This window comes from Talpa occidentalis, unplaced genomic scaffold (assembly GCF_014898055.3).
Source record: "Talpa occidentalis isolate TD23 unplaced genomic scaffold, MPIMG_talOcc4v2.1 talOcc4.2, whole genome shotgun sequence".
In the NCBI taxonomy this organism is placed as follows: Eukaryota; Metazoa; Chordata; class Mammalia; order Eulipotyphla; family Talpidae; genus Talpa; species Talpa occidentalis.
In genome coordinates, this window is record NW_023602073.1 from 29,795,567 (window position 1) to 29,803,834 (window position 8,268).

The 8,268-nt window shown below is 45.8% G+C and overlaps 1 long non-coding RNA gene and 1 pseudogene across 1 annotated transcript; both read left to right on the forward strand.

Moving 5' to 3' along the window:
• Positions 1-5,079: 5,079 nt before the first annotated feature.
• On the forward strand, positions 5,080-5,627 carry LOC119251124 (popy class I histocompatibility antigen, alpha chain E-like; annotated as a pseudogene).
• Positions 5,628-6,178: 551 nt separating this feature from the next.
• On the forward strand, positions 6,179-7,328 carry LOC119251978 (uncharacterized). Its single transcript, XR_005126675.2, has 4 exons — positions 6,179-6,249; positions 6,522-6,660; positions 6,953-7,104; positions 7,244-7,328. It is a non-coding gene; the product is annotated as an uncharacterized LOC119251978 (long non-coding RNA).
• The last annotated feature ends 940 nt before the right edge of the window (positions 7,329-8,268 follow it).

Genomic DNA, 8,268 nt, shown 5'->3' on the forward strand with positions numbered 1-8,268 from the left:
TCGGATTTTTTTTTGGTGCAGTGTCCTATAGATGTCTGTTAGGCCCATGATTTGTATGTCTTTATTTAGGGCTCTCTGTCTTTATTTATTTTTTGTCTTGTTGATCTGTCCATTGATGACAGTGGGGTGTTGAAGTCTCCCACTCTATATGTATTTTCCTTAATGTCTGTTTTCAGAGCTGATATTAATTGTCTATTATCTTTTGGTGCTCCTTCATTTGGTGAGTATATGTTGATGAGTGTTATGTCTTCCTGATGTACTGTCCCCTTGATCATAATGTAGTGTCCATCTATGTTGCTTGTTACCTTTTTTAGTTTGAAGTCTATTTCATCTGATATAATTATAGCTGTTCCTGCCTTCTTCTTTGGTCCATTTGCTTGTAGGATTGTTTTCCAACCTTTTACTTTCAGTCTATGGCTATCTTTTGTGGTTAAATGTGTTTCCTGGAGACAGCAAAAGGTTGGATTTTGTTTTCTAATCCAGCTTGCTACTCTGTGTCTTTTTATTGATGAGTTTAGTCCATTTACATTTAGAGTTAATATTGATATGTTGGCATCTGTTTGCCATTTTGCTTGTCTTTTTTGTGATTTTATTCCTTGCTTTATTCTGTTCTTCTTATTTATTCCTCTGTTGATATTGGCTTTAGGCCTTGTAGAATTTTTTGGAGTGGGGGTTTAGTTGTAATGAATTTCTGGAGTTTCGGTTTGTCTGAGAAGGTCCTTATTTTTATTTCATAGAGTAAGGAGAGCTTTGCAGTGTAAAGTATTCTTGGCTGTGCTTGCTGTCTTGAAGTTTGTTAAATATGTCACTCCATTCTCTTCTTGCCTGTAGTGTTTCTTCAGGAGCGCCGAAGTTAACCTGATTGGTTTTCCCTTATAAGTTATATATTCTTTCCCCCTTGCCATTTTTATTACTTTTTCCTTGTCTTGTACTCTTACAAGCTTTTTTATTATGTATCTTGTTGTGGTTTTCTTTTCATTGTGGTAATTGGGTGTTCTTCTCACTTCTTGTATGTCTATATTTGTCTCCTTTTTCATGCTTGGGGAGTTTTCTTCCATTATCTCCTTAAATAATTTCTCAGTTCCTTTGTCCCTCTCCTCGCCTTCTAAAATGCCTATAATTCTTATATTTCCTGTCTTCAAAAAGTCTGATAATTGTCAGAGTGTTCTCATTCTTCTTCCTTTTTGCTTCTGTCCTTTTCTCTTTTGGTTCTTTTTATTTCTGTATCTTCAAGAGTACTAATCCATTCTTCCATTTCATTGATTCTGTTTTCATGCTCTTCCCAGAGTTATCTCTTCCAGTAATCTTTTAATCTCCTGTGTTTCTTTTATTTCCTTTCTTAAGGTTTCATTTTCATTCTTCAGTTCATTGATTATTTGTCGCATATCATTTTTTCCTTTTTATTTTCTTTATGCTCTTTAACCATGATGATTATTAATTCTTTATCTGACGGTAATATCAATAGATGCTGAGAAAGCTTTCGACAAAGTGCAACACCCATTCATGATAAAAGCCCTTGAAGTTCTTGGGATACAAGGAACATACCTCAACATCATAAAGGCCATCTATGACAAGCCAACAGCCAGTATCATTCTCAATGGTGAAAAGCTGAAAGCAATTCCATTAAGATCTGGAACAAGACAAGGATGTCCACTCTCACCATTGCTTTTCAATATAATACTGGAAGTCCTAGCCAGGGCAATAAGACAAGAGAAAGACATCCAAGGAATCCAAATAGGAAAAGAAGAAGTCAAGCTATCACTATTTGCAGACGATATGATATTATACATAGAGAACCCCAAAAACTCCACAGAAAAGCTAATTCAACTCATCAATCAGTTCAGTAAAGTGGCAGGATACAAAATCAACACGCAAAAGTCAGTAGCCTTCCTATACACAAACAATAAATCTGAAGAAGAAGAAATCGAAAAGACCATCCCTTTTGTTATTGAAACAAAAAAAATCAAATATTTGGGAATAAATCTAACAAAAGAGGTAAAGGACCTATACAAAGAAAACTATAAAACACTGTTAAAAGAAATAGAAGAAGACACAAAGAAATGGAGAGACATCCCCTGCTCATGGATTGGAAGAATAAACATTATTAAAATGGCCATCCTTCCAAAAGCAATATACAGATTCAATGCTATTCCAATCAAAATTTCAATGTCATTCTTCAAAGAAATAGAACAATTATTGATGAAATTCATATGGAATCACAAAAACCCCGAATAGCCAAAGCTCTCCTGAAAAAAAAGAAGGGAATGGGGCATCAGACTCCCAGACTTCAACTATACTACAAAGCCATAATCATCAAAACTGCATGGTATTGGAACAAGAACAGACATACAGACCAATGGAATCGAATAGAAAATCCAGAAATAAACCCACAGATTTATGGTCAACTAATCTTTGACAAAGGAGCAAAGACTATGCATTGGAGCAAAGAAAGTTTGTTCAATAAATGGTGCTGGGAAACTGGGTCGCTACATGCAAAAGAATGAAGCTTGACCACCACCTCACACCATACACAAAAATCAACTCAAAATGGATTAAAGAACTAGACATAAGACCTGAAACCATAAAATATATAGAAGGAAATATAGGCAAAACACTACGTGATTTGCACATCAAAGACATCTTTACAGACACATCACCCAAAGCAGTGATAGTGAAGGCAAAGATAAACAGCTGGGACTATATCAAATTAAAGAGCTTTTGCACAGCAAAAGAGACAATAACAAAAACAAAGAGAAACCCACCAACTGGGAGAACATTTTTGCACCCAACACTAATGATAAAGGACTGATCACAAAAATCTGCAAAGAGCTGATGAGACTCAACAACAACAAAGAAAATAATCCAGTCAAAAAATGGGCAGAAGAGCTTAAAAGAAACTTCTCTGAAGAGGAAATGCAAATGGCCAACAGGCATATGAAAAATGTTCAACATCACTTGTCATCAGGGAAATGCAAATCAAAACTACCATGAGATACCATCTTACACCAGTGAGAATGGCACATATTAAAAAAACTAGCAACAACAAATGTTGGCGAGGGTGTGGAGAAAAAGGAACTCTTCTGCACTGTTGGTGGGAGTGCAAACTGGTCCAACCACTGTGGAAAGCTGTGTGGAGATTTCTGGACCTACTAAACATAGAGCTTCCATATGACCCAGCAATTCCACTCCTAGGTATTTACCCAAAGGACACAGAAACATCAATTCCAAAGAACACCTGCACCCCTATGTTTATAGCAGCACTGTTTACAATAGCTAAGCTTTGGAAACAACCCAAATGCCCAAAAATAGATGACTGGATCAAGAAGATGTGGTACATATATACCATGGAATATTACTCAGCATTCAAAAAAGATAAACACATGCAATTTGCTGCAACATGGATGGCGCTGGAAGGGATCATGCTCAGCGAAATAAGCCAAAAAGAAAAAGAAAAATACCGGATGGTCTCACTCATAGCAGGAATCTAGAAAACTTAAATAATGGACCAGGAAAATGAATAACTATAAGAAAGTGAAAATCAAAATCAACAAAAAACTATGAACCAGAGACACTTTTAGGGGGGCGGGGGCGGGAGGGGAGGGATTGGGGTCAGAATGGGGGGCTGCAATTGTATGGGGAATATAACAATAAAATTTATAAAAAAAAAAAAAAAAAAAAAAAAGAAAACCTGCACAGTGTCCAGTCCTGCCTTTACAGTAACTTTGGGTACTTCATTTAAAAACTAGACTCTTTGCCTTACCTGTATTGTTTCCTAGTTGTATTAAAGTTCCTTCCCATTAAAAAAAAAAAAAAAAAAAAATTCTTTATCTGACGGGCAGAAGAGTTCTTCCATGTCATTGTTGTAGACTTCTGGTGACTGATTTTCTTTTTGTGGTGTGTCCTTCCCTGCAGGCTTGCTTGGTTATTTGTATTGTTCCTTCTCCCTGCTGTTTGCTTTCTAATTAGTTCTATGTGTTGGGAAGTTCTGCCACTGGTGTTGGTGGGCATCCCTTTGGAGTTCTCCTTCAAGGATGTCAGAAACTGTTTACCAGACCGGGTCCAGCACTGTTAGGCCAAAACTCCACCAGGGTGTTGATGCTGTGTCTGTGTTGCTGGGCATTGTCCCTTACAGTTCCCTCCCTCTGTATTTACTCCAGTCCAGCAGGGAATTAGCAACTTGGCGATTTTGTTCTTGTCATTAGGTGGTGCCAGAGACTTGTACTTGCTGACCTGCGCTTTTCACCAGTGGTTCTCTGAGAAAGGGAACCTCCTGTTCACCTGTGCTGTGCCTGCAGCTGTGTGGATCCCATGCCCTGAAGTCTGTGCTCTAGTTCTCAATTCCAGATCTGTCAGATCCAAAAACGCCGGCTGTCACCCTGTGCAGTGCCCACTATTATGGCATTCCCCGGATCCCGTGCCCACCTCTCATTCCAGAGTGGGGTCTTGCTCCACGCCTTGTTTCCCTTCTCACCCCATTTGCAGGTGGCCCACCCCTCTCAGAGCCTGAGGGTGGTTTTGGAAATCCTGGCTTCCAACTATCAGGGAGTTGGTGATTTTCTTCTGATCACTAGGTGGCGCCAGAGATCTTCCCTCGCATCCTTCCAGAGCTGTGCTTTTTCCGGTGCGTCTCCGGGGAACAGAGTAGGGGTGGTGTGGAGCAACTCAACAGCGCCGGGTGCTATGTCTACCCTGTGCCCCTCAGTCAGGGGGATCCGACGCCCCAAGTTTCGTGCCCTGGTTCTCAGTTCGGAAGCCCTCAGACCTGGAACTCGGGCGTTAGCCCAGTTCAGTCAGTGTCTGCAGAAATGGCAACTAGTGCACCCTGCTCCAGCGCCAGGGCGCCTGTTTTTTGATTACTCAGTGAGGGTCATTCACCTCAGTGAAGGCTCCCGTGTGTCTCCCCACAATCCTACTCGCAGGCACAGGCACCTGGGCAGCTGCCATCCATGCATGCTTTTGGAGCACTGTTGGCGCAACCAACCCATCCAGGGTAGGTCCATTACGGTTCTAGCAGGCCTGTTGGTGCCTTGATGCTCTCCGCTTTTCGTCGACGGTATACTCTGCCGCACTCTGCCACTCTCCGCCGCACTTCTCTGTCCATTCCACTCCACCGGGCGGGAGGCGCCGCGGTACTGGGAGGGGGAGACGCGGAGAGCTAAGACCAACGCCCAGACTTTCCGCCTGAACCTGCGCGCCCTGCGCGGCTACTACAACCAGAGCGCGGCCGGTGAGCGGGGCGGGCCCGGGGCGCTCACGACCCCACCCCGCGGGCGGGCGGGACCCCAGACCCCGGGCCCGAGCGTCCCCCGAGGCAGGGGGACCCGCCGGACCCTCGACCCGGGACGAGCCCCGGGACGTTCCCCGCGAGGTTCCCGCGTCAGTTTCGGTTGATTCCAGGCGGGGAGGGCGGGGTGACCGCGGGGTGGGGACAGGCTCTCACACCCTCCAGGGGATGTCTGGGGCCCGACGGGCGCCTCCTCCGCGGGTACAGTCAGGTCGCCTACGACGGCGCCGATTACCTGGCCCTGAACGGGGACCTGCGCTCCTGGACCGCGGTGGACACGGCCTCTCAGATCTCCTGGCGCTGGAAGGCGGCTGCTCCCAGGAGCTTCGGAAGAACTACCTGAAGGGGAAGCACTAGGCGGGGCCGCCCGACCCCTGCAGTGCTGGGAGAAGCCTCAGCGCCCGGGAAAGGGGCCGCGAGGTCTCCCAACCTCCCTCGGGCCGGCACCCGCGGGGAGGATGGAAGCTGGTCAGAGCAGCGCCTGTTTCTAGTCCCAGAGGAGGAGCACCCCTGGGTGTCTTGTTCTCCCTGGAGAGACTTGCCCAGAGGGCCCTGCTTTCCCTCAGGAACACTTAAGGAATTCCGGCTCTGCTGAGCTGAAGGGGAGACCATCTCTGAAAAATAGCCTTTCACAGGGTCCTTTTGATCCAACAGTGATGTTGGGAACCGCTGGTTTCTCTCTCAAGGTCTTGTTTTGGGTCTGAGGACATTTTTCTGATCTGACTCCTGATTTTCTGAGTCTCCTGGTCAAGAACAAAAGTCTGTGATCTCCCCTTAGAGAACTGCCTCCTAATAGCCTGAGCTCCAGCCCTAAATTGTGAAAAACCCAAATTGTGAATGTTCGGACCTGTCTCCTCAGAACCCCTAGAGATCCACCCCCCCTCCCATCTCTGAACACCAGGTCACCCTGAAGGGATGCACCCTGGGCTTCTACCCTGAGAACATCCTGACCTGGCAGCATGATGGTGAGGACCTAACCCAGCACACACGGCTGGTGGAGACCAGGCCTGAGGGGGATGGAACTTTCCAGCAGTGGGTGGTACCTTCTGGAGAGGAGCAGGGATACACTTGCCATCTGCAGCATGAGGACTGTTGGAGTCACGAGTCCTGCGATGGGGTGAGGAGAGGGACATAAGCATAGAGGCTCTTCTCAGGGGTATCAGGAGCCCTTCTGGAGACCTTCAGAGGTCAGGATAGAGGCCTGGGGCTCAGGGTCTCACCTTCCCTTCACTTCCAGTGCCCCCTCCTCCTCAATCCTTCATCCCTACCATGGCATCATGGTGGCATCAATGCTGGCCTGGTTTTCCTTGGAGCTGTGTTCACTGTAGCTGTGCTGATTGGAGCTGAAGTTGTGATGTGGATGAAGAATCGCTCAGGTAGGGAAGGGATTGGGGAATCTTGTCCACTGGGGGCTTTTCAATCTCTAGGTAGAACTTACCTACCAGGTGAAAAAGAATTACCATCCACACACTTGACTTGCCTAGTCTGGAGCTGATTGCTAACCCTCTTTTGTAAAGAATTTTTGAAAATGAATCAGATTGTTCACCCTGATAATTCTGGTTTTGGGCCCCTGATTCCAGCAAAAGGCAGAGGGGAAGGTCCCTGCTGAGGGCAGACTTCAGGAGGTGGTTGCTCAAATCTCTCCTCATCTTTCTTCATATTTCCCAGTCCTGCTCTGGATCTTCAGTCACAGTTCAGGAAACTTCCCTGTGGCCCAGGACTAGGGGATTTCTTCAGGGCTTCATGGGCTGACTCCTCCCTGGTCTCACATGATGTTTCTTCCTGCAGTAGACAAGAAGGAAGCAGCACTCAGGCTGCAGGTAAGTATGGATCAAGGGTTTGATCCTTGAGCCCCTGGGGACAGTGTAAATGGAGCCCGTGGGGGAGTCACCCCCATAATCCCTCCTGTGGTCTCATCTCTCATGGCTCTGACCAGGTTCTGTTTTGTTGTCCCCCCAGGCAGTGACAGTGCCCAGGGCTCTGATGTGTCTCTCAGCCTCTAACGGTGAGACCCTGGAGGTCTGCAGTGGGAGGGGCTGGGGCAGAGAGGATGGGACCATGTGATGGGGAAGCTGTGAGGGGGATATTCTGAGGATGCTGTGGACCATGGAGAATGGCAACACTTATGTGATTACCTGAAATTTTTCATGTTTTATTTCACATTATTTCACAGTGTGAGACAGCTCTAGCAGAAGTGGCCTAGGCTGTGTCTATCTCTGTGTTTGTATTTTCCTCAAGAACAATAACTATGTCCCTCTTGAAATAATAACCTGAAATTACTTTTTGTAAGCTTGCCCGATAGGTTCAATGGACTAATAAAAATGATTCCTAAAATTTGAAAAGAAATGAATTGGGAAACCTCCAGAATCACGTGTTTGCTGTGCTGAGTCTGTGCAGGTAGGGATGGGAGAGCCTGTGAGAAGCCAAAGGGGACGGACCTGTGTCCAGTTGGTGCTCAGTGCATCGTGGACTTTGATATGGTCCCTTCTCAGGGGTCATCTCTCTGCTACTTTTTCCTTGTCCCTCAGTAGCACCTGTCCCAGCAGGGCCTGTGATCAAAGGGACTCAGACCCCACCTGGCCTTGTGTGGTCATGTCTGGGCGGGGAGTGCTTGTGTGGCCGGGTCAGCCCAGGCTCAGCTCAGGGTCTAGCCTTTTGCCCTCAAATTTCTGTGGATTTATATTTTTCTTCTTTGGTTTTTATTGCTTTGAACCTATTATTTTTCATGTTTAGAGATGAGGCCTCATGTCCTCTTGGCCCCTGTCTCTGACAGCAGCAGGAAGTATCTGTCATTGTCCCCACAAGGCCCAGGGTGTCCCTTGCACACAGGAGTCTGATGAGAGATGAATTTCCAAACTCATGTAATTTTTAGCTTCATTTTAGGTCTGTTTTCTGGATGATTCTTGCCATCTTTTCCAACTCTTTTTTAAAGAACAAAATTCTGGTATTACTAGAGAGAAGGTTTGATAATTTCCTGATGAATT